The sequence below is a fragment of the Pezoporus flaviventris genome, unplaced genomic scaffold, assembly GCF_033815535.1.
Source record: "Pezoporus flaviventris isolate CSIRO_AGI_PZ_B2104156 unplaced genomic scaffold, CSIRO_AGI_Pfla_v1 ptg000006l, whole genome shotgun sequence".
Lineage (NCBI taxonomy): Eukaryota > Metazoa > Chordata > Aves > Psittaciformes > Psittacidae > Pezoporus > Pezoporus flaviventris.
The window spans coordinates 19288563-19313972 of record NW_026892554.1 but is presented as its reverse complement, the minus strand read 5'-3'; the positions used below and the strand labels follow the sequence as shown (position 1 = coordinate 19313972).

Genomic DNA, 25410 nt, shown 5'->3' with positions numbered 1-25410 from the left:
GAATGGTCTTTCAAAAATTGTATTACTGCTGGATATTAGAAAAGTACTTTTCTGTGGAAAAATAAAGGTTTATATGTTGAAACTGAAGTATGGTGCGAGCTGAATACGTGTCCGGATACGTTCCACCACTTGCTGTTTTCAGTGTACTGCTTCGGATTGAAAGTAAGGCTCCTTGTGCTGCTTAAAAGCCTTAAGTGGAAGGTAAATGTTAGTGTGGTAGAAGGGAACTTCAGGAAAGGGCAAGTGTCATACACATTTAGCTTTGAAAAGGCAGTGTAGTGCTGTGGTTTGCTGCTTGTAATAGAGCCTGATGTGAGGAAAGGGGTATTTTATAAAAGGGAAATTGCAGTTAAGGAAATAGCATGTTCCTTGATCACTGCCATTTCAGAGTGACCTGTGGGAAAATGGTGTTTATTCTGTGTCCCGCTTTCTGGAGGCATGGGACAGGCATGAGCTCTAAGGCACCTGTGGGTTTTAAGCATTTTTATCCTGTAGCATACGGTAATTCTGCCCACTGGTTTTTGTAGGTGGGAAGGAGACTTGGCTCGTTATGGGAAGAGAAGGCAGAACATTGCCTGGATAAAATCCTCATCCCAGACCCATGGTGTTAGGAGCATTTTAATCTAATTGGAGCAAGAAATGAGGTGGTGCACCTCAAGCTGCCTAGCTCCTGTGCCTTCACCTGCTTAACAAAGGCAATGGAAGAACACAGGACCTCCCTCCTTTCCCACGGAGTATGGCTGGGTGTTCCAGCCAGCTGCTCCAGCATTTAGATCATCCCCTTTAGGATGACTTCAAAACAGAAGCAAGAATATTGTAAATAGTCTGGGATCAGATACAAGTGGAGATCTAACTAGATAATTTTTCTCATAGGCAAATCTTTGTTACTAGTAAGTATTTGAGAAAAAGCAGTTTTATACATGTAAGGTATATATTTGTAGCAGGGGACATGAAGAAAACTAAGTGACTTATATTTGGGTTCTTCTTTGGGGTTTAGATGTACACTGAAGTTCTGGCCATAACATTTAGTTTTTGCTTAAGAATAGTTCTTTTCCAAATGCTCTTACAAATCACTGTGTTGCTCTTTGTAACATATGCGTAATGGGAATATGTATTACCCACTTACCGAAGTGCAGAACTTGTGTATTTAGTCCCAGGATGAGTCTAGAGGCTATATTTCCCTGTTTCCTGTTTCTCTATATTTCACTGTCCAAGTGGGTATTTGATGTTGAATGTGAATTCTGTCTCTGGCCATACTTGGCATTTGATTCTATGCACAACCAGTCTAGACCTACGTGTGTCTACTTAAAATAACAAGTTTTACTCAATATGGCAGATGCTAAAGATCTTTAATTGTTAACCCTTTTGCATCTAATTTTTGACAGTGCAAGTTTCTTTAGGTTCCTGATGTCTTGTCTCTAATAATATGAGCTTTTTAAGAACATTTCAAGACTATTTATTGACTGAAACAGCATTTCAGAAGCCATTAGGATCTGTCTTGATTTGGTGGGGAAATCCTAGTAGATATCAAATTCTGTTTGTTTGTCTTTTGGGATAAGATTAATGAGCCTTGTAAATTATTAAAGGCTGTGCTCTCATCTTCCAGACCTGACTTCTCTGAACAGGCGCTGGATGCTAAAAGCTACTCATTAGTAGGTGAACTGATAGCTGAATGTATTTAGCACTGAGGACTTGGTGAGAGTTTCCCCGTCTGAAGAAGGGAGGAAGGCTGGCAGAAATACCTGACATGGGAAGGTGACGGTAAAAGATTTGCCATTTTGTGCGTTTATTTCTGAAGGGTTGATTGGGCTCATGCCGTGGGGTACCCAGCATGGAAAGTTATCACTGGCAAGTGGATTGAATCTTGCTTTGCACCCTCTTACTGTTCTTACAAACCCGTGAGGTGTTTTTTATAACCCTGATATAATCTGAAGTGTATTCCTGTAAATTTTATTTAGTGTATCCTCATCAGTTGTTTTAGCACAGAAAAACAGGCTGTTTAGCAAACCTAAAGCAATGAAGCAGAAGAGAGTCCCAGGTTCCGGCATGGCTACTGTAGCATCTTAGATATTATCAAAACCAGTTTCGAAGCATTATTGCCAGCCATAGGCAGAGAAAGCAGGCAATATTCTCACTGTACTCATAGCCCTTGAAATTCGAATCTGCTCGTAAAGAACTCTAGAGATAAAATGTCATGATTAGGTATCCCATTAAGAGAATATATTACTGTTTTATGTAGGATAACTTTTCTGCTAATGCACAGATTGAAAATGTTTTGTGAAAATGAATCAATACTTAAAATAAAACCCAAACCTCAAAATGCCAATTTCCTTTAAGGCACGGCTCATTCAGGATGATTAATGTCTTATATCTCCACTTAAACCCGATTAAATCTGGACTGCCGTGACCTTACTGTGTGATTTGTTCTGTGTGACTCCCACCCACCATGTGCCCATTCCCTCTGGCTCCCTGTGGTGGCACTCAGTTTCCAGCTCCATCAGCTCCCTAAAGTGGCTCCCCATGGATCATGGGAGCATCCATGTGTGAATGCAGGAAGCAGCTGAAGTTCAGAAGCCAGTGACAAGGGTAGGGCTGTGCCAGCCCAGATTTAGATGGATCTAAGATGCTGTAGATAACACACCCTTTTGAAACATCACTCATTTGCAATAGATTATCTTCGAGTTTCCGCTGAGCCTGGAAGTTTCTAGATGAAATGGATTTTAGATTAAGCTGAGAATTTGCAAAACAATAGAAGAGAGGAAAAAAAGTAGCGTGAGTCATAAGCATGGGACCTTCCACCCCTGGATGCTCAGGATGGCTGGAATCCTCGGGATTAGTTAGCAGAGTAACTGTAGCTTCCAGCGTGTAATCAGCTGCTATGTCCATTGTACTTTCAGTTTGTTGGAATGAAAGAACCAGTTTAGTCATCAAAATTTAGTGTTAGTATGAAATTCTGTAGTTTATGACCACTGCTTTGAGCAACATGGCATAGATGATGTGCTACATTAAATGCCGATGTTTGTTCAATGTTTATTAGGTTTATATGTTCTTGTTGACTTCTCATAACATCTGTGACAAGCTAGGCCCATCACAAACCACAGAAAAACCTATATATTGCTTTGGAAATTCACGATGTAATGATTGATAACGGAAAGGAGGAGAATACAATGTGTCCAGGCATGTGTATTAAACACCAGAGAAAAAGTGGAGTAATCGTAATAGAACACTGGCTGGGTACAGGATTTGCAACCTACTGTGCTGGCTTGGGGGAACTGCCAGGTTAAAACAGTAAATGAGGACTGTAAATGGTCTGTTCAGAGGTCACTGGAATTGGAGATGGTTTAACTGAGTGTGTTATAATAAAATAAAGGAGAAAAAAGTGGTAAATGGAATAACTGACCCAGCTAGAGTTAGAATAAAACCAGGATCTGGAGAAGCGAATGGCCTTTTAGCTGGCTCTTGAACTATATCCCAACCTTTTTATTTCAGTTTGAAGCATGAGCTTTCCTGCTTACCACAGCCCAATAATGCTTACTGTAAAATGGAGTTACATCTTTATTTTTGCAATTGCTGGTCTTGACCACTTTAATGTTTAGTGATAGAATTCTAGGGGAACAAATACTGCTTAGAGGCAGCTGAGGGGCAGCAAGTACCTCATACATGTGGGGCATTTTGCTTGGTCTTTCTCTGGTTGTCCTTGTCAACCATATTTATCACTAAGATACCAGAAGTCTTCTGCAAAACAGCTACAAGATTTTGATGGTGTTGAAATGCCTCACTAGAGTAACTTCAACATTGAACTTCAGATGACTCTATAAAGGATTTCTGCCTAGATTTACTACTATCACTTCCAAAGTCTCCAGTGACTCGTATCTGTTACCTATTGGCACAAAGCTCTGTGGCGTTGCCCACATAGACAGTCTCAGACACAGGGATCCATGGAAGCATTTGCCTTCTGAGGCAGCTTGACCTTCTGAACTTGGCTTTGAGGATTGGGAAGGGTTGTTCTTACTGCTTGGTTTCCCTGTCATCCTGCCTGGTGGCCCGCTGCACTCACTGGAAACTTGGAAAACCCTTGCCTTCATGGGATTTGAAGCCCACTGGTGTGTAGCAGCACCAGATGACAAGTTCACTGCTTGCTGTAACAACTGCCAGGGTGTTTCTTAGCTCTTCTGTAAATCATCAAGCAGACAGTTTGGCATCCTGGGAACATACTTGCAAACACCAAAGCATATTGTCCTCAGGAAGGAAACACTGAATTCCATCCCCATCCTCTTACAAAACCACCACTTTTTAGTCTAAATTATGACATTTTCTTAAACTCTGGAGTTTAATCAAATGGGTAGTTATTTTCATGATTTTTCTGAGGAATGCCATTCAGCAGTGGCATTATTCACAGAATAAACTTTTCTCTGTACATGAGAGAGGGTAATGTAGCCAAACTTGGCATCTAACGAAGTCTAGGAAGGTTTCTTTGCATTGAGTTCAGTTTGGGCAACTTTACATGACACGTGACTTAGATTTCAGGTAGTGTATCTGCATGGGCAAGATGAAATGTGTTTGTATTTTCTATGGAACTTGGAATTTCTGTGACTTGTGGAGTGCTTCAAAGCTACCATCTCAGTATTTAAATACCCTGAATCTGCCTCCTACTCCTTATTGCCATATCCCTTCCTCATTTTTAGTTTTATCGCTCTTTCCCACCTCTTCATGGTTCTGTAGCTTACCTTGTGTGGAGAACAGAAAGCAGATGAAAGCCAGGGTTGCATCTCCGGTGGCACAGCAGCCTGACTTCCCATCCTGTCCTGGTCATTCATTTCCACCTCTGTGCTGCCTCCGTGGTGTGCCAGCACATGTGTTTGTGCAGCCCTGTGGTGAACCCAATCAGGGAAGCGATTCAGCTGGAGAAAGAGAAGCGTGCCAAAAAAGACCAACTGCCAGCCTAAAGCAACGTCGTCTTGGGGGTTTAAGTTTATTCTTCTGCTGAGAAAATGATAATGGAGCCTCCGCCTAAAAACCAAGGTTTTGCCTAGAAGTAACTGATATGTAAATTGTGGGAGTTCAATTTACAAATGATTTAATTTAAAAATGATTGCCACTGACTAGTGCGTGTTCTTGTGTTTCAAATTCTTGCATTTGTTTCAAGTCCTTGTGTTGATTTAGCCCAGGTCAGTTCCTTACCAAGTTAAATTAAATCACTGAAGTATTCTAGAGTAAATAAAGTGTCCCCCTGCGCGCGATGCTGATGGAGCTTGGGCAAACTACTCGGTTGCTGAAGTTTACTTTGCTGCAGCAAGGTTTCCCAAGGCAGTTCCTGCAAGCCAGTAGGTTTGCAGGTTGGAGGCTTTCAGGAGCACTGCAGGTGTGCCAGTCAGCCTGTGCGCACTGGCATCAGCTGCCAGGGCCGTATCAGCAGGTCTTCAGTGTTCCTATTTATGAGCACGTTGCTCCATTGCCTCAGTTTCGGGTCCATCATTGCAAATGAGAAGGATTCCTTACGAATCAAGTAGTCACAACCAGGTTTTCCACTTATTTGTTTCTAATGCTATAGATACAGATTTGCAACTACACAGTTTGTGTGCTTGTGCTACTGTGTGGCTCGCAGATCATAGTGATAGAGCTAAAATAGATGCAGCAGTGTGGAAAGTATTCCCAAAGCAAAGTTATCTGTCAGGACATAATCCCATCCAGCAGCTTGCTGCTGCTGAGGAAGTTCCCCAGCACTCTGCCCTTCCCCTTCCTCCCCACCCATGCTGGTGCCACCACCTCAGGTCTTTGGCAGCTGATTTAACCCACTAATTCGGCACAACATGGCAGAAGTCGATGGCTTTCTGCTGTGTTAGTGAGTTGATGGGCACAGAAGAGGAAGCAGAACATGGCTGACAGCAAAGGCAGGTAAAGGAGTGAATCCACAGCCTTTCATCTATAAGGACACCCTTGTGTAACTTCACCCTTAATGATCCAGGCAATGCAGATAAGGAGCCTTGCTGAGGTCATTAACATCTCTGTGTGTAAGGTATCTAACTACAGGCCTTCTGTTGCAAGGGCTGTCTTCTGTGCTGTGTCACCTATGATACTGAAGCAAAGCTAAGATGCTGCTAGCGGTCCTAAAGTTATTTTACATGATAATTAATAGTAAGAATTAGGAAAAAGTGAGAGTACATTGTGCCAAGGACGAACCCAGTTAAGGTTGCAGCCGACTTTTCTGAAGTGAGAAACCAAGCGAAGATATATACTGTTATGTTGGCAAACTCTTTGAAGTCCAGCTAAGAGTGAAACCCAAAGCAAGGGTGCTCAGTTTGAGTTTCTGTTGAATGCCAGGAAAGAGGAAAATGTGGCTGTTACAGTATTTCTTTTACCTTCATTCTGCATACCACATAATTCAGTTCACTGCTCAGGAGGCTGCTTTAGCATAAGAGGAAGTCTGTCTCCTCATAGGTACCTTGTCTGCTGTGAAGGGGAGGGCAAGATGGTGTCAGAGGCCTGTCCCTTGGACTGGAGGAGGTGTGAGATATCATGTCCTCTCTGACCGGTGGCAAACAGCTTTGTGAGGGCACTGTTGGTTTGATTTACTGATGGCCAAACCGCTGCATGGCAGATGATGCTCTGGCCACTGGGAAAAGCAGATCAAGAAACCAGCTGAGGCTTAAAATCTGTGTAAAATGAATGAGACGATATTCATGACACAGCTTTCTCCATTTCTTGGCATCTTTTGTTGTGTGCTGTGGGAGTGGTATCTGTGCACCTGCCTCTCCTTGCTTACAGTCAGGTTATTAGTGCTCAGATCTTAGCCCAAGAGCTCCTGCTTTGCTTTCAGAATGTAACTCCAATTTGTGTCTGTCTTCCCCTTGGTTTCCCCTGTCAGGTTTTGCCTCACAAGCACACGGTGTATAGCCGAGCTGAAACACAGCTGTAGGCTAGAGCACAATTCATAACTCAGAGTTAAAAATAGAACCACAGAATGGTTGGGGTTGGAAGGAACCTTAAAGCTCATTCAGTTCCAACCCCCTGCTGTGGGCAGAGACCTTCCACTAGAGCAGCTTGCTCCAAGCCCCGTCCAGCCTGGCTTTCCCTTTATCAATACTTCCCCTTTATCTTACAAAACCACAGCTTGAGGACTTCTTGCTCCAAGGGAGAAGGGCCCAAATTCATGCACTTGATACTTTTTGCAGTTGGTTTTTACGGTGAAGCATGGACCTGTAGTTTAACTTCTGAATGTGTGTGATGAGCAAGGAAGTACAGACGCATGATGTTTTGCTTGAGTAGCTTTGTCACCATGCTTCTAAGGTTGGCTTCTTCTGGGGAGCATGTTGTGACAGCATTAGCCCTCATGGCTTGTGCCTTCTGCCATTCTTCTGTAACACACAGATGTCACATATATTAAACTCCAGTACTTGCAAGCCCTGTTACAGCCACCAGTTTTCCACTGGTTTTTGTTCTGTTGGTTTCCTACAAGAGAGGTTCTTGAACTGCAGTCAGCAAAAATATATTAAACAGCTTCTTTGTAACGGCAAAGTTTGAGTATATGCAGCAGTCTGTGTGAAACAGAGTGGCCTGTTAGCTCATTTTAAAAACAGAGGTTAGGAAACAATCTTATCCAGGTCAAGTTCCCTCTCAGCCCTCTGGCATGGAGGAAAACGCTGACAAGTGCGATGCTTTTACTCAGAGTGATTATCTTGGAGAGGAAAAGAGGCTCAGTTCAATATGCATACACAGCTTTTGAACTCTCAAGTCCTGTCTTCCTCAAAGATCAGGGAATAACCAGTTTGCTTCCCTTACATAAAGAAAATCACCTCCACGTTTCTTCAATTACGAAGAGGATTTATGGGTACCTTAGTACACCTTTCTAAATACTTCTACTTGATAAATAGCTATTTTCACGCTGGTACACATTTTCCTGTCTGTAGAAATCTTGTGTACTGCTCAAAATTCTGCATGGAAACGGATCTGAGCCTAAAAGCAAATAATGGCAGTGACTTTCAGCCGTGCTCCCCTGCACCCAGTGAGCTAATGCACGTATCTGGGGAAGATGAAGTGAAGGGAGCCTGCATGAAACCAGTCAGAGCTTCTAAGCTGCAACAATACCAAAGCATTGGCATGTTAAATAAATGGTTATAATCAATTCCTGTAGGTCAGTGCTGGCCTATTCAAAATTCCCCCAGGGTCAGAAGAGAAAGGGAGAAGGAATTTTAACCAGCTCATCTGATAGAAAAATGCCCTGCAGATGTGGCTGGAGTGAATAATGGGCAGCAGGTGACAGTGGGGAAGTTGTGGTGGAGCAGCAGCTCGGACTTTGATACATTGTGCAGAGTGGGCAGCGGAGGGGTGGGAAGAATTCCTCACCACAAACCTTGCAGAGCTCCAGGATAATACATTCCCTTTATTCCCACTGACTGCTCATGCACTGTGGCTGTTGAGAGCAGTGTTACGTCGATGAAGGGATATGCTGGACAGTTTTCAAGCATCGGAAGTGTTACCTCGTATGCAGATATCAGTGGGGTTTCTTCCATTTATGTGCATGTTTTCAAGCACAGTCATGTGTGGGAAACCTGTGACTCCTCCACTCTGTGGGAGTTTTTTCTTTAGTATTCAAAAACTTGGTATTTGAGATACTGGAGGTTAGAGGTGGGCAGTTTCTCTGAAAGATTAATAGAACCCATTCTGCAGGGCCAAGTGAACAGTATCCATCTTCACAGCTACCAAGCCTCTTGCACTCACCCTTGACCTTGTGCAGAAGCTCACAAAGGAGAGGGAAGCCTGGAGTGTGTGCGCAGAGCTTGCCCTGGGTAGATGCTCACTGCAAGGTGTTTTACCTCCGGGGGACTGGACTTGTAGTGACCTTGCCTGACCTCAGCTGGAGTTCATTAAATAACTCCTGTAGTAAAGAACAGTTGCAACAAGCTGTTTCCTACTGTACCACCAGCGCACACTCAGGTAGTGGTGAGCTGAGGAAAGCACCTCTGCCTGTAACAGGTTGTTCCTTGGTGTTCCAGTGTGGCATCCCCAGTCTGAGGAGCGCCTTTGTTCAGAGACTGACCAGGTTACTCAGATCAAAATGCCTTCTCCAGTGTTTTGGGGATACTTTTGGAAGCGAATAATAAAGATCCCTGTTACATACTGGAAAATAAAAGTTCCAGGCATTACATTTACAACTTTAAAAGGTATAAGATGACTAGTAATGATCTTCATCCTCCTTTGCCATCACCCACAGTCCATTTGTTTGCAATCTGTTTCACTCCCATTGTTTCTTTTCTTTCCTTGCAAAATATAAATGCAATTAGAATACAAAGTCTCATTAGTGTACTGCCTCTAGCACGGCTGCCTCCTTATAGATGGGGCAGAAAGATATAAAACGCAGTGAAGTGCTTAGCAGAGGGGGAAACAGCACACAAATTATTTCAGCTCTGTAAAGCATGAAGGCACAGAAAAATCGTGACTTCTACTACAAATCTTCAAGGTTTTTTTCCCCTATTTTAAATCTCCTTTTAATAATACTTGAACAGTTCTGTTGCTTGCAAATATGGAGCATCGCAATGAGCCTGCATTTATTTTCTATGTGTTTTTTTTTCCCCAAAAGAAATTTCTCTACTTTTAAATGTGTGTCTCTGTTCTCAGCACTCAAGAATTCTTTCACCCTCTTCTTCAAAGCTTCTGAATCTGCCATAAGGTCTAACTTGAAAGGAATGCAGCAGAGGAATGTGGGACGGAGAGCTGGAGGTGTGGAGCAGCACCCCTCAGTGATGGTGCACATCAGAGCACTTCAAACTGGAAGACAGGTTGAGGGAGGCCTGGAAAAGAAATCACAAATCATGATGGCATATGGGAAAGCAAATAGAGGTGGTACAAAGGAGCGAGTTTCTTATCTGGTGTGGGTTTTGTTTGTTGGGTCTTTTATTTTCCCCAACAACAGCCTGGCAGCTCAACAAATGCACAAAGGTACTTCAGGCAAAGCTGTTAAGCTGTGGAATGTCCTTCCACAGGATGTTGTGGATACAAAATTGTGAATGGGTTCAAAAGGTAATTGGATAAATTTATGAAGGAAAATTCCATGCGAGACTATCAAGTACAAAGATGCCATTTCTTTTACAGCAGATCTCCAGGCTGCAAACTGCTGGAGATGTGGGGAGGGTTTGGCAGTGGTGCTGGTTCTGCCTTTATGCTTTGGGCTGCTGCCAGAGGCAGACTAATGGACAAGCTGAACTTCTGCTCTGATCTGCTCAGCTACTGTCACCCTGTAAAGCATTTCTGTCCTTTCTGAGGCTTTCCTCAGCAGTTGTTGTATTTCTTCATCTTCTGGCTAATCCAACCAGTTCAGTTTGCTTCCTGCTGTAGTTTCTCGCTTTAGATTTATATATTGTATTAGTGGCTTTCTCATTGCAAGATCAAATGGAACTTCATTGAGAAGTCCAATGTGTGGATTGGCTCTTGTCACAAACTTAATCTGTGTTCTTGGAAGGGCTCCATTTTTGGTCCATTTAATTTATCTTAAACCTGCTTTTAAGTGAAACATTGATGAATGAGAGCAATCCATGAAGACATTTTAGCATAGTCTTTTGAAAATCAGTTTCCTAAAGATTGGTGAGATTTCTTTTCCAGACCAGACTTAAATTAATAGTGTTCTGAAATGTCAAAGCTGGTAAAACTATTAAAAAGAAAGGGAATTTTGACTAATGGCCCGTGTATATGGCTTAACAGTTAAGTACATTTCTGACTCCAGTGATTAGAAACACTCAGCTGAGTGATGTTTTGGGTTAAAGCTGAGTCGGTTTTCTGGGCTAAATACTTCAGTGGCAACCCACATAGAGAAGGGCAGTTCCAGTGGAAGTGAATCTGGGAACTGTGTGTTTGACAAGCCAGGGAAATGGCAGAATTAAGGGGTGGGAATCAAGATTCCATTGTGGCAGAGCCATTAAGGTCATTCCTAAAACTGCATATTTCACAATTGCCCCTAAGTGCTGGTGGTATTCCCATGTCTGTGGTTTGGTTCCAGGGACACACAGGATCAACAGAGATGGAGTCTCAATCTTGGCAAAAGAGGCAGTGTGAGGAATGAGCAGTGGGTTTGTGTACAGTGTACCTGGCAGCAGCCCCACAAGTGCAGAGGGCTGCATTGATCTGCTGTCCTTCTGAACACGATGCACCCAAGGAGGGCTTGCAGTTCATACTGTGCTTGCTATGGTACTCAGATTGCAGCCCTACCGAGGTTCTCTCCAGTACACTGATTCTGGGGGCTGCTCACTTGCTTTCATCTGTGGTATTAACCTATTGAGCAGGCTGGAAACGGCCTTTATTCCTCTTCTCTCAGGGAATGCATTCATTTCATATGGGCAGGTTTCACAAGGAGAATGCCACGAGTGTGCTCAGTCTGCCAGTTTCTCTTCACATCACAGTGCAGGAAGGTTTTCTGATAACCTTTGTCATACGTCCCCAAGTGTTGGCTCCTGTGGGGAGGGTACTTACAGCTGGCAGCCCCAGTCTGAGGCAGCGTGTTAACGGTGGTCTTGTTTGAGATGCAGCCCTGGAGTGCTCTCAGGAAATACATTGCCATGTCACGTTTGTTGATTTGGAACCAGAGAATCCAGGTCATAGACTCGAGAGCAAGGAAAGTGGCATTTGCAGCAGGGTGTAATTTTATTTTTATGGTCCCAAGCATTCTTTTGTTTGCAATTTTGGCTTAATATATTCCTGATACCTTAGAAAAGAAGTACACAGGAAGGGGGGGGGGGGGGAGCTGAGTTGCTTTTTTTGTCCTTGCTGTCTCTAGCTCATAGAAATGTATTTATTCTGTAAAGATCAAAGGTGACCTGAAAAGAGGCTTTATAAGAGATTCTTCATCCAAATGATACTTTTTCCAATACAAAGCATTGGGGGAAGGAGGGGAGGGAAAAGGAAAACTTTAAGTTAGTTGTCTCAAGCTTTGGGTCCACTCAAAGTTCTTACTTGCACAAGAGATCTTGTTTCTACCGGAATTGCTGATAAGCCGGTGAGTAAAGTATGTGCTAACAAAAGTCATGTTAAGTCTTTTAATGCAGGTCTCTCCTCTGCTCTCATGCACACACTGGGGGGGTTCATTAATTCTCTGAAGAGATCCCAGGACACTTTTTAAGAGCAGATCTACTTTTTGATGCTGTCATTTGAGATCATACATTTTCTTTTCATGTGACTCTTTTCAGGTGTGTTTTAACATTCCTACTGGCACCTAAAATGTATGAAGTGAAATGATGACAGTACTGCTTCTAATGCTTCTGAAACCACCTTTAAAGTTGGCCTCTCGTGACCTGTCAACTCAAATGATTACATTTGCACAGGTAGAGCCTGTGCAATTAAAACATCTGTAATTTGTCTGCCTTCTATGGTAATGTTCACAGGTTATCTTCAAGAGAAGATAAGCCCATTTGTTTGTGACCCATTTGAAATACTGCTTAATACATTTCTTTAAGGATTGAAAGGAAAGGGTGGGAAGGTGATGGCAAATCCCAGTGTATGGAGCTGTAGAAGTCTTGTCAAAGTCCAAGTAGTTGAGACACTTGAAGTGATCTTGCTTATTTAAACAAGGAATGAAGGATTTGCTCAGGAAAGTCGTGCACTTTAACTTGTGTAAAACACAGTGAGAAAGGTCCTGAGAGATGAGAACAAGGCACATGTCTTGGATAGGATTAGTGGGGTTCAGGGCTATGTGTATGCACGGGTGGAGTAGGTTATTTCCAGTGCTGAGGTTACTCTAGGGAAAACTTAAGCCAGTTGATTTCTCAGAGTCTTCAAATTTACACACATACAAATGTTGGTAGCACTTCAGTATTGTCTGTAGTTGTTTGTTACCTTTTAAATAGCAACAACATGAGAAGAGCAAAGTATTTCTTTGTGGGGAAAAGAAACAAAATGTTCATAATATAAACCAAGCAGTAGATGTAGTGTCTTCAGATGCTACAAACATGAGGACGTTGTGTTCATACTTGAATTTCAAAACCCCTGAACTTGAAAAACCCTTTACTTAAAACACGTTTTCGGAGATGATTTAGAGAAGCCTGGAGGAAAAGTGTGTCTCTTAATCCCCCACAAGTTAAGGTTGTACCATTCTTGTGCAAGGAGGCAGACACTTCAGCAGAAACACTTTGGAGGAGAAAACTATCAGAACAAACAAAAGCCCCGAGGAGTTTTGCTGTTTTCCATCAGTGATGATGAGCCCTGCCATACGCTGCAGGCAGAAGTTGTCCTGTCAGGTTGAAGTGCACGGTGCTGGTATGTGTATCTGTACATGGAAGGGAACGCACGTGTTTTAGGAGGGTTCTGTAGACAGCTTGAAGCTTAAGCAGCAGGGTGCTCAGGCTACTAAAGCAAAGGAGAGGATTGCAAAGCAAGGTGTACTTTGCAGGGTTTTGGTTGGGATTTTCTTACCTGCAGAAGCGGTGTGTGTCCATCCTGCTACGTTAACCCACTTCTGAAAGGTGTAGTGGAGTGAAACAATTTCATGTGCCTACACAGACACATCGTGTTCAGAATTTATGGCAAGGTGAGTACAGGATATTGCAGAGCAATTAGATTCTGAGGTACTTCTAATAAAAAGAAAGCCTGAAGTCCGTGACTCCTGTATTCAAAAACATGTAGTGCTTGTATCGTGTACAAAGGAAATCACTCAAACTCTGCTACTTCAGCATTGCTTCTCTTCGCACTCCACTTGCTTATCTTTTGCAAGAGCTCCTGTCAGGCAATACTTGTGCCTTTCGCTTCTGCCAATCCATGATGATGATCTTGAAACTATTCTGCAGTGGCAACTTGCAGTACTTGAGTAAATTGGGGCTTTTGTCAGATAAATTGCATTGGTAAAAATTCTCTTGATCCCAAAAACCTTTATCTTCCCATTAAATATATATGTATTCTCCAACTCCCATTCTTCCCCTGTAATCTGTAAAGCACAGTGTCTGATGTGGTTCTTTGTTAATTTCAGAGATAATTTCTAGCCTGTCAAAGACCTTCTGTCTCAACAACTTTGAGACAGAGATTTTGAAGGAGATGATAAAGTGCAGCTGCCAGATTAACAGACATAAGGGACTGGAAGGGGAGGATCTCGCAGATGGTTCTAATAAAACTCGGCAAACAGCAAAGGAGTGTGGTGCTGGGTGGGGGAGAGGATTGAAATTCACATTGTAATCCCAGTGCGAGTTTGGGGTTTGGTTTGTGAAGGAAAGTTGCATAAACAGCCCTTTGAGGGCTTGGGCTGGCCTGGGGAGTTTATTGTTGCTTTCCATTTCTCCTGTTGCTATAGCACTGCTGATTTTTCCTCCTTCCTGTATCCCTGTGTCCATATTGCTACCTGAGGCTTGTATTGCTGTGCCAAGAGTCCTCTGGAAAGCCACGTGCAGATAGTCACGAGATGTCTGTGCACAGGCAATGCCGGTACCAGCAGGAAACATTGCTTCTGGTTGCAGCAAAGAACAGTAAAAATGATGCAGTAGATTTCTGTTGCTTTATTGACATGTGCTGCTCCTGTTCCCATCTTCTATCCCATGGCCTCCTTCACAGCACTACACAGCTCTTCGTTGTTTTAGGAGGCTCCTACTGGCTAAGCTTGAAACTCTCTTCCAAGCTTTAATAAACCATGTGCCTCTTTTAATCTGTAAGAGGTTTGTACTACATGATTCATTCATAGGGATGGGACTAGTAGTACCTCCTGTCTTCTTTCTGCTGTCTCCTCTTATTAAATAATAGTAGGTCTGTAATATTAGGCCAAAAATTAATGATTAAAAATTGCAGTAGGAAAGATGCAGCTGAAGGCCTGGATAGTCCCTGGTGGCCTCAGAATTCAGTCGCTGGTTCTTCTTGATGTGACTCTTCAGGCTTCTTTGGTGAGGGGTGAGGGTAGCTGGTTTTTGGTTTTAACCATTTCAAATCAGACATGCTGTATGTTATATCTTGAGCTTGGGTTTCTATCATGGTGGCTCATGGCAAAGTATTTTATTTGGTGAAAGAAAATGTGTTCCCAATGAATAGGCCCAACATGGTGTCACTTCTAGGTACACTTGGTAGATTTGTGTTCTAGAAAGTCAGTTTGATGACAGTGAGTTGTACCCAGCTTTTTCGGGTGGCTATGACAGCTACAAGACGTGGTGTTTTCTCTTCCATTTGGGGCCAGCTGGATCTGGTCCCAGAACGGGAGGTGGATGTATAGTCAGAGTTTGGTTTCAACCTGTGTCTGGATGATCAGCCTGTGTTAAGTATAGCTGGTGGTGGTTCTGGGCAGAGAACCTTCCTTCCGCCTCATTTCCAGAACCAAAGTAATTAATGCTGTTTTTTTCTACTCTTGCTAATCTTTCCTTCCTTCCGTGAAAGGAATCGTGTTCTGAGAGCACACAGACTTTCAAGCCTACACAGTAGCCCTTTGGGATGTGTCTTCATCTTGTGGAATCAAAAGATTTTCAGATCAATGGTTCAGGAGTAGCAAATCCTTCAACAGATACTTGTTTTTAAGAGTCCTTAAGGATGAGCAAGTTAATAAGTAATTCCATGAATCTCTCCATGAATCAGTTCTGTTTTAGGCAGTATATTTATGCTAGATTTAATATTTTTCAAAGTAAGAAAAGTTTTGCCTTTTAAACTCCCTTTTTGTGCCTTTTCTCCTGTGCATCTCTGAATTTGTATTGAAAACAAGTACATCTGGAAAGGAAGGCATGTTCCCTGCACTAATTCATTCCCTTTATCTCCTTTAAAAGTAGATGTAGCTTACAGCATTTCTTCACCCAAGGAGATAATGTAGAAGCGAAGGGGTTATTACCCTCCAAACCCAGAATACTATATCCCTGTCTGTTACCACGTTGAGGGTTAGGCAGTGCCGCTTGAGCACACCATCACCCGAGCAGCCTGGCTGCACGTACAGCGCTATCCCCTCGCACTTGAGCCGGAGCTCTGGAAGCACTGGTCTTTCAGAGCAGGATATTCCATGCCAGACTCGTTGGCAAAGCTGTCACGTGGCCGTTGTGTGTAGGAGGCCTGTGAAATCTGCTGGAAGGAAATCCCATGGTTTAATGAAGTGTTTTGGTGGTCGATCTTGACCCCGGGATACTCTGTTCTGCTTTGCTGATGCAATCAGGTTGGGAATAATGTGTCTCCCCTCCCTTTAGTGTATCGTGCAAAAAGGATATCCTAATGCGTGTATTGATAACGGTGCGTTTTTCCAGGGTTTTGTGTCCAAGATATCAACATGCTGAGACATAAAACAGCATAAATGTTGCCAGAATCCTACTAGCCTGGCAAATCTGAGAGCCATCTGAAAGTGAACAGTTCTTAGGATGGAAATCAGGCCCCGTACAGAACGCTCAAGTACCACCAGCCGTTCGCAGCCATGAAGAGTTCACGTGCAGGCAACATGAATAGGAAAAATATTTCCCAAATGGGGGCTTTGTTTCCTTTCGGGTTTGCGGCAGTTTGTGCTCCTCGCACAGCCGGCAATCATAACTTGTATGGTGGCTTTTGAAAGGGAGACTTCCTGTTACTAATCTTGTAATTAGGTGCCCTTTTATTCATGGGCTGTCACTCGGATTGACAGGACAGATCGCTCCCGGCGCTGGCAGTTGCTAGAAAGTCGGGCTGTGTTGCAGAAATGGCTGGTGATTCATTTGTTTAGCATTCCTCGCTCTTTGTTTTGCGAGGACAGCTTGTGTGGCACCGAATCACATGGCAGCTCTTTTCACACCCCGCTTCTGCTGCCTGCAGCCTTGCGGAAAGCCGAGGGGAAAACGGAGAGGGGTTTATCCGCAGCTCCATTTACTCCAGCCATGCTCATTGTCTATTGAGAGCAGCAGCTAAAAGGAAGGATTTTGTGTCATCTTTATCGCTTAACTTGAAATGTTGTAAATTCAATGTAAGTGTATGCGGAGCGGTCAGGGTGTGTGCCAGGGTTTGGCTCTTTTTGAGTGGTAAATTGCATTGTATAAGTCTGCGTGCTGTTTGTGAGTACAATATCAACTTTATTTATGGCCTCCAATACCACTTGTTGACTTTTCATAGGCAATGAGCTTATGTTGGAAGCAAAATGTTTTCAGTGGCACCTAGAAGACATAATGTAATGGCAGGTTTAAAACACACCGAAGTGTTCCTCGCAAGCCACAGGAGCACCTGATTTATGGAAAGCTGTGGTAGGGAATCTGTGCCACCTCCAGCTGTGGCAGAGCTGTCAGAGTGCAATCCTGCAAGGAAAGGCAAATGGCAAGCACAGCCCTTTGCTGCTGCTCTGCAATGTCTGCAGAGTTCCAGGACTTAAAAATGCCTGCGTGCAGCTGAAACCAAGAATATGAATGTCAAGGTTGGGGTTTTCATAGCATTCCAGCTTATCTACACTTAGAGAAGTAGCACATTTACAATTGTGACATCGTTTGGTTTTGTTAAGATGTTCTTAGGTTTGGTTTTGGCTTAGGTAAGTCCCTGGGATAACCATGACAATGTTACATACACTATTTGCTAGCCATTGGTGAAATTTAGTATTGCTCTACTATTTCTACCTTTAATCTGTCTATTTTGAGGCAGGCACAGATGTAGCTATGACAAGGTTTTCCCATCTTGGTGTTTCCCATAGAGATGTGCCTAGAGATACCTACAATTTGGGAACAGTATGGCACCCCATGGCCACCTCCAGCACTGAAGGAGAAGAAATGCATCCCCCTCCCCTAGCCAGCCTCTGTACATTGAGTGTGCTGCCTGAAATTCACAGAGCTCCCAGTTTATATATTCCCAATTTAAATCTTCTGGAAGGGGTTAAAATTTCACACAAACACATCCCTTTAATGAGGGACTTTACATCTGGGTTCAGTGCAGCTGTTCCAGGCCTTAAAAGTGTTTGTTGATTCCTCTGTTCTTCAGGGCTGCTTTTCTTAATTCACGTAGCTCTCTAATATGCACTAGTGCTGCTGCTGCTGGGTGAGTGAGGTTCTCAAACACCTCAGGACTGGGATGCTCTCTCACCACTCTTTCTGGAGCCTTTGCAGGGCTCTGGTCTCCTTTCTGGTTGTCCCCTACATTGTATTTCCAACTAATCCCATCTGTGAAAGCAGAGTGGTTGGGAGGAGAACATTAACTCTCCATCCAGAGTAAGCTCTTGACTTCTCTCTAGTATCTCCATTTAGATGAGGAGCCTCAAGTTGAAGTTCAAGACTAAGTTTGTGGCTATTCCTTTATCTGTCTTTAGCATTATTCATTCCATTTTTAAGGACATCAATACGTGTTTGCTGTTATGATGGCCCATACTCATCTCGGGTTGCTGCTCCTCTGCAAAACTACTTCAGCATCTTCCTTCCAAATGTCCAAAAAAATTGGTTTTGTAGCAATAACAGAAGGCATTTTGCTGATGCTGCTCGGCAGCTGATGGTTCTGCTTGTCACGCTCATCAGTGCTGCCTCGCTACTGTACAGCCTGGGTGTGCTCAGCAGCCTTTTCGCATTAGTAACAAAGCGCTTTGCTCCATCTCATCTGTGGCTTTCCTAATACAAGTAATTGCTCTGGGCATTAGTGTTTACTTTCTTTCCACCAACTTTGGCATCCACAAATGTGGTTATACTTGAAGGCACAGGAGCAGAATGCTGAGCTGGGGGGAGAGAAGAAAAGCCCAACCCAAAACACCCGAAAGAACTGACTGTTCAGTTATACTGGATTCAGGTGAAGGTTATTTATCTGAGCAGCTAACTCCATGCAAGTCTAACCACCACAGATGCTAATATGCAAAGATAAGTAACATAACGTGAAGTTGTTAAGATTACTTGTTCCTTTTTCCTTGTAAAGTCTGCAGTGATACCTGCTGCCTTCTACAGGGTGTGTGCTCCAGCCCCTGCTTTCATGGCAAAGCTCATAGTGTGGCTGTATAGCAGGTAGAATTGAAAGCCACTGCAGCAGTGTGCTTCTGGGGTTTGAAAAGAAATGGGCGTGCTGAGGAAGAGGAGGAGAGCCTGGTGTGGCAGCGATGCAGCCAGAATCCCCCGAAGAATCCAGGTGTCTCTTTATAGCTTGTGTAGCATTTGGGAGATCAGAAGGTCACTAAAGAAGGAAAACTGGCAGTATTTACACCTCTGAAACTGGTTTGAAATAAGGCCATTGTCTGTCTTTTACAGAAGATGTTGCTGTCCTGACCAGTGACCATGAAGAGAAGGGGATGAAGAGAATTCGTCTGGAGAAGTGAGAAGCTTTGGAGTTCTCTGCAGGATTTACTGCCAGTAGCTGCAGAAGGTTTTGCAAAGAGACCATTGATGCTGGAATGGATGAAATGCCTCAAAATTAAGCGGTAACTAAGCTTTCTGACATCTTATTTCCCTCCTACAGTATCGTAAGGTAATTTATATGGATTATAGAGAATGTTGGTTTACTACTACTAGAGTTTAAATAGAGCAATCTTACAATAGCCAAATACTGGACGAATCTGTAAATTTTGATTTTTTAATCGTTTATTAGCAAGAAGTTGGGATTTCATTACCTGATGGTTTACTTTATGGTAGTTGAAATTTCTTCCCAAGGGTTTATTCCATCTGTTCATCACTGAAAAACAAAATCGGGTTTTGCTATTGCTCTCTATTAGTAACCATCTTCCTACCAAATGCCTAGCAAAGCTGCAGTGTGGAACAAGTTGTAGAAGCATCTCTCTATCTCTTCTTAGTTAGATGGTCAGTAATTAAGTGGAACTCCTGAAACATGCAACAAGACTCACAGAGCACACTGGGAAGGTTGCTCATTTCTGCCAACCATCAGCAGCTCCTGGTATCTCTTTTGTATTTCCACTTTTTTCTTTTCTTTGCTGTTCTTACTTGATTATCCTGTTCTCTGCCCCTCATCCACTCAGAATGGGATATGAAACATCTCAAGTAGCTTTATCTTGTATTTGAGACCTGTACTGCATCTTCACCAGGGCAGTGTACTAGCCAGAATACTAAAACGTGCTACTTCTTAATGTTGAAGTGGGAGTAGCAAGACCCCAGCTTCTCCTGGCTACCCGACTGTAGGCTTTGTCCCTTTGTAGAAGTGGCTGAAGTGTAATCCCTTAGAAGGTTTAAGGGGCCGGGGGGAGAGGGAAAGTTACAACACCTTTAGTACAGTAAAATGATGATTTGATGTCTTTTGAGAGCAGAGATTGAGGTCTCTCTGCTTTTGCCAAAGCCTCACTGAACCTGCGTACAACAGGATTTTCCCTAGTTTGATTCCACTGATGGAAACCAGTCATGTTAACTGCATGTATCAGAAATGCCATACAGCCACATTGCTTCCATTTGGCATGAATTAAAGAAAAAAAGAAAGAAATTTCTGTGTTGTGGTTTTGTTTGCTACAATTTCAAACTGTTAAGAACTTGGGTTTTCAGGCATTGATAGGAGTTCTTTCTTACACTGCCCTCTATCCTCGAGAAGGAGCAGGTCTGACAGTATTTATGTGACTTTTGACCTTACAAGTATAGCTATTCTCCTTTACCAGACCAGGTACAGTATTTATTCCACCTGTATATCATAGTGCCCAGAATAATTCCGTCCTAACTTTGGTGAGGTTTAAAGGCAGGACTGTGGACAGTGTTCAGCATTAATGTAACAGTTGCTATCTGAAATCCACAGTGAGATTTCGGTCTCTTGTGAGAGCAGTCAGGCCAGCACTCCCAGCTGAGAACTCACAGCTTGGCCAACGCATCACTTGGACAATAGGCTGCTGGGATTTTTCCCTAACTGATTTTCCATCTTTATCAGTTGTCTGCTTTGTTGCCAGAGTGGCTTGTGTATTGTATTTATTTATCCTACTGCATGGGCAAGAAGGGAATGCTTACAGCTTCCATTCATCTGCAGTGCTGACAAATGAGGCTCAAAGAGGACTTACAAGAGAAATGTTTTTCTTCTTTCATGTTTTCAAATTTACTGGGCTCTTTAATGCTTTTCTCTGTTCTTCTGTTCACTTCTGTGGTCTTTTCCCTTGGAATGTGTGCACATAGAGATCTCCAATTCATTGACGTGTCTAATGAGAACAAGAGCAAAAGACAGTTCTGGTGCTCACATCCTTATTTTGCAGCAGCTGTGGAGATGGAGCGCTGTTGTCTGCCTTCAGGTTTCTATAAAGCACTTTAGAGCCCAGAAATACTAGCAGCAGAAATACCAGTAATGCTGATCACAAACTTACTCATTCTTCCTAAGGGGAAAGTACCACTTCAGCATATCTGTGTTCAATAGTAGTAGAAGATACAAATAGTTTACAACCATCGTTTTAGAGGAGGAATTCTTGGAAAGCTGGAAGGTGATGCTACCTTGTATGTTGCTGCCTGACAGAGCAACTACTTCATTATACATCCAGCCTTTGCCAAAACAGCACTAACTACATCTACCAGGAAGAGTGGCTTCAGCTGAGGGAATAGGTTCCCATCGTTGTTGCTGTATTCAGATGACTGTTATCTACCTGATAAAAGCGACAATCAGTGCCCCTGGAACAGGACTAACAACGCTGTGCGATAAATCTCTGTGCTGGCACAGGAAGGTCTTCACGGGCTGAGCATCAAGAGGTTTGTGTATCTGGGGAAGTGCTGAGTGAGCCAAGGGAGAGGTCTGGATGGAGCTGGGGCTGCTGCTTTGGGCAGATTTCTTCCTGCTGGAGGTGCTGCGGGTGCTTAGGTGGGAACTGAGCGAGGGTGCCACGTGAACAGATTGTTTCTGTCTCCAAGAACAGCTGGAGGATGTTGCATGGGAGGTGCTCTTGGCTCAGGGATTCAAGATGGGAGGGTTTTCTCTCAGCTTGAGAACACATTTTTTCCACTTGACTCACTGAGTGAAATTGAAATGAGTGATAAAATTTCCAAAAGGACTGTGGAATTGGTTGCAATAATAAAAAGTGCATTTATCATCAGGAAGGAAGAGCAAAACAAGGGGAAAGAGTCAGTGAAGAGGAAGTCACCACCTTCTCACCAACAATGGAAGGCTGTGGGCAGCAGCACACCCACCCCTCTGTCACAGCCACATGGAATTCGCCATTGGAGAGAATTCCTCTGGCCCGACTGCCAGCCGCCTCTCCCACATGCAGTACCCATACGCCTTTCTGTAGGGACACTCCATTCAAAAGACATTACCCTACCAACGTGTTTGCATAGGTTAATGCATGAAAGGAAACTGCCCACTAATTCCTACAGAGCCCATTTTTTTCCCAGGAACAACACCAGCCTTTGTTTCTTCTCTGTGGCTTGGCACGCAGAGCAAAGAAGGAACATAAAATACTGGCGCTGGAGCCTGCTGTGATTGATGTATCCTGGAGATAAAGGTACCTGCACAAGGCAGGGAGGGGCTATTGGCTTAAATGTATTTTTAAGATAATAACCATAAAAATAGTCTTTTAATGATTTTACTTCTCTCTGCTGCGTTTCCTTTGTGCATTCCTGAGCACTTTGCCAGGCTTCAACTACTGTCTCAATTACTTTGTGCTTCCAGTTTGAAAAAGCTTTGGAGCAGGGGCACCGTGTCCCATGTGCTTCTGGTCCAGGCCAGGCCGCTGCCTCTCCCACCAGTGGTGCAGGAATTGCAGAACTGCATCACTAAGACAGGGAAGAGGGAGGAAACGTTTGAATTTCCATTACCTATGGGCAAAAGAAGGATTCAAACCCCAGGATTTTAGCTCTATGTCAAGAGTAGCTAAAGATACTGAATCCAGCATCTGTTCGGGCTTGAGAGGGGGTGTTTAAGAAAGATTTTGCTCTTCCCCTGAGACCTGCCTTGCGTGGTGTTTGGGTCCAACCAGGCTCTTTCAGCTGAGGTATAAATGACTGAAGACAGTGATTCAAAATGGAAACATTGACAGACTCCGAGCAACAATAACATACAAATATTTATTTAACGTCCCTCTGTGCAGTTCTTTCCAAAGGGCACTTGTGATTTCTCACTCGCCTGCATGAGTCTCCATTTTCACCTCTGCTTATCTGTGAAATGTCCCATCACAGGTATGTTATAAATACTGTCCTTGTCAGTTCAGCTGTCCAAAGGAGGCTGCTACTTCTGTTTGTTGGATTCTTGCTGTTTTGATGCTGTCCCTGGAAACTTCAAATAAGCAGGACAGGCACAGTGGAAAAACCATCTCCTGAACTTATAAAGCTCCAAACCATCACTGCTCTTGATTTGAAGCAGGTTCCTGTGTTTTACATCAAATCAACTCCAGGCACACTGCTGGGTATCAGATCTAGCTCTTCTTGATGGATGGCAGATTGCTTATTGGGGCAGCAGTGGATTTTCGGCGATTGGAGACTGGAGTCCTTGTTTATGGTGAGGTCTCCAGTTCTCATTTGCTCAATACTTGTAACAACTTCACCCTCCCTTAATTCCTTTGATTTCTATCCTCTGCCACTACTGTGTTTCACTTTGTCATTTCATTTGTCGCTGTTCATTTGGTGATAATTAGATTATGTTTTTCATGCTGGGTCCTTTCATTTTTCTCTAGCCTGTGATGTGATGTGGTCTTGGCAAGAAACACATTTCCATTCTCAGCAGAACCCAACCAAACCTGAACACATCTCAGATGTGTCTGCTAATTAAAAAAATGATTGACTTCTAGGCTTGGAAAAAGATAATCAACACACTTGAACCTGCCTCAAGCAAGATTGTATGAGGAAGAATAACTTCCTTATTGAGCTGGAAAAGATTACGTATGTGGTTGCCATTATTATTGTTTAGAGTGCTGTCCAGATACCCAGGAGTTCTACCTATCCTATTGGGGCCATTTCTTTGCTAGAATCTGTAAATCACAGTTGTTCCATTAGCTCCATGCTCTCCTTGTTAGGAAGTGGCACATAGGCCATTAGGTAAATACCAAACTGCTGGCCTGTCTGTTAATATTAAGAGCAGAGTGAGGGAATGAAGGAACAGAAAGTAGCTGCATCTAAAAATATACCTGAGAAACAGACCCAAGGCAGCAGCACTGCTTGCTGTTTTAGGAGAGGACTCGGAGGGTTTCTTAGCCATTTATCCTTTCCAACAGGAATCTGCTTAAGTCTCATCAGTGTATCTCCCTGAAACTGCTTTCAGAAACAATTGCTGCTGATGCACAGGCTTTTTCCCTTGTTCTTACAAAGCTGGATGTTTTCAGCCCAGTCATCATTATCTTTAATACAACCATTAGCATACATATATGCTTGAAGCACAAACGCTTCAGAGGTGTATAGGAGAGTTTTAACACACTTCAAAATAATCCAAAAAACCCTTTCATTTTCAGCAATTCTTTATGCGAGTTAACCTATATTTTTGCTAAGCTTTTACTTTTATTCCATTGCTTTCCATTTCTGGTACTCAAACCCTGTGTATTCTCCAGAGCCAGCCCTCAGGTTGCCCTTTGAGTTGCCCTGTTGTGGTGACGCTGTGTGGTTTGCGTTACAGCAGCATTCCAAAGATACCAAACAAAACGGAGACTTTTCCTACTGAAGGCCTATGTGGGGCAGTGTGCAAACAGGATTGGGGTTATTTATTTCTCAGCCCCAGATAAGAAGGTGTGAGCGCAAAGAGAATACAAAATGCAAAGAATCCCAGTTCCAGATTCCTTAGATTCTTGCCTCCCCACCCAGATCTTTTCAGAACGCTGCAGTGTGCTCCTGAGGCGCGTGATGGTTTTCTTCCTTGTAGCCCTACCCAAGACCTACCCTAACAAATATCGATCGCTTACAGTTCTCATTGCACTGTTTCTTTGCCAGCAACTTTGTGGTGGTTTCCTCTATTTACAGACATCTTTCCCATGTTAAAATATCTCCGGTTTTCCTCAGGAGATTCCTTGAATAGTCGCTAGACATGGAGGCTGCAGGAGCTGCTGCTTGATAAAAGCAGTGACAAAATGTTTTGATCACTGCAGCACGAACCGGCTCTGTAACTGGCCAGAGGGACTGGGCCTCTCTCAAAACTCATATTCTCAGGGAAAGGACTGCTGAAAATAGCATTGGGAAAGGCAACTTTTCTTGTTTGTGCTGATTTCCTCTTTCAGATTCGGGTGGTTTTGTTGCAAACACAATCCAGGTACAGACCAACAGCAAACTGTGGTTCATCACAAGCAGGAGGGATGTGTTAGCAGCAGGTTTGCCTCCCAAACATTTCAGGCTACTTGAGCACTCTCTCTGCCATCCCTTTCTGTAATAGCTTTGGAATTTGTGCATTGGCACTCACATCGGTACTTTTGGCATAGTGCTGTTTGGTTTCAACAGCCCTATAAAGCTTACTTGGGAAGACACACAAGCCTGCAGATTTAAAGGCAGCATGCCGTGAGGAATGAAGGTGTATTACTACAGTAATGCTTAGCAGAACATTTTTGGGTTTATTTTATCACGTCAGTGTTGTGGCTTCAGTGTATTTAAGTTTAGGGCTTAAACTGAGTGAATTTATAGGCGTTAAATTATAAATATAATACAATTTATTAAAAATAATTTATAATGTAATAGAAATATAATATTAAAT

At 43.2% G+C, this 25410-nt stretch overlaps 2 protein-coding genes across 7 annotated transcripts in view; one reads left to right on the top strand and one right to left on the bottom strand.

Annotated features, from left to right (window-relative positions):
• Positions 1–25410, bottom strand: part of PSTPIP1 (proline-serine-threonine phosphatase interacting protein 1) — a 469822-nt gene that overhangs the window by 279637 nt on the left and 164775 nt on the right. The gene's annotated exons all lie outside the window — the stretch shown is intronic.
• Positions 1–25410, top strand: part of PEAK1 (pseudopodium enriched atypical kinase 1) — a 113982-nt gene that overhangs the window by 29096 nt on the left and 59476 nt on the right. For 3 of the 6 annotated variants that reach the window (XM_061447288.1, XM_061447284.1, XM_061447289.1), the window contains exon 2: positions 19092–19261. The gene's annotated coding sequence lies outside the window, so the exon portion shown is untranslated. Of the gene's footprint in view, positions 1–16835; positions 16856–19091; positions 19262–22139; positions 22250–25410 lie in introns of those variants that run through there. The other 3 variants (XM_061447287.1, XM_061447285.1, XM_061447286.1) reach the window with 3 other exon arrangements.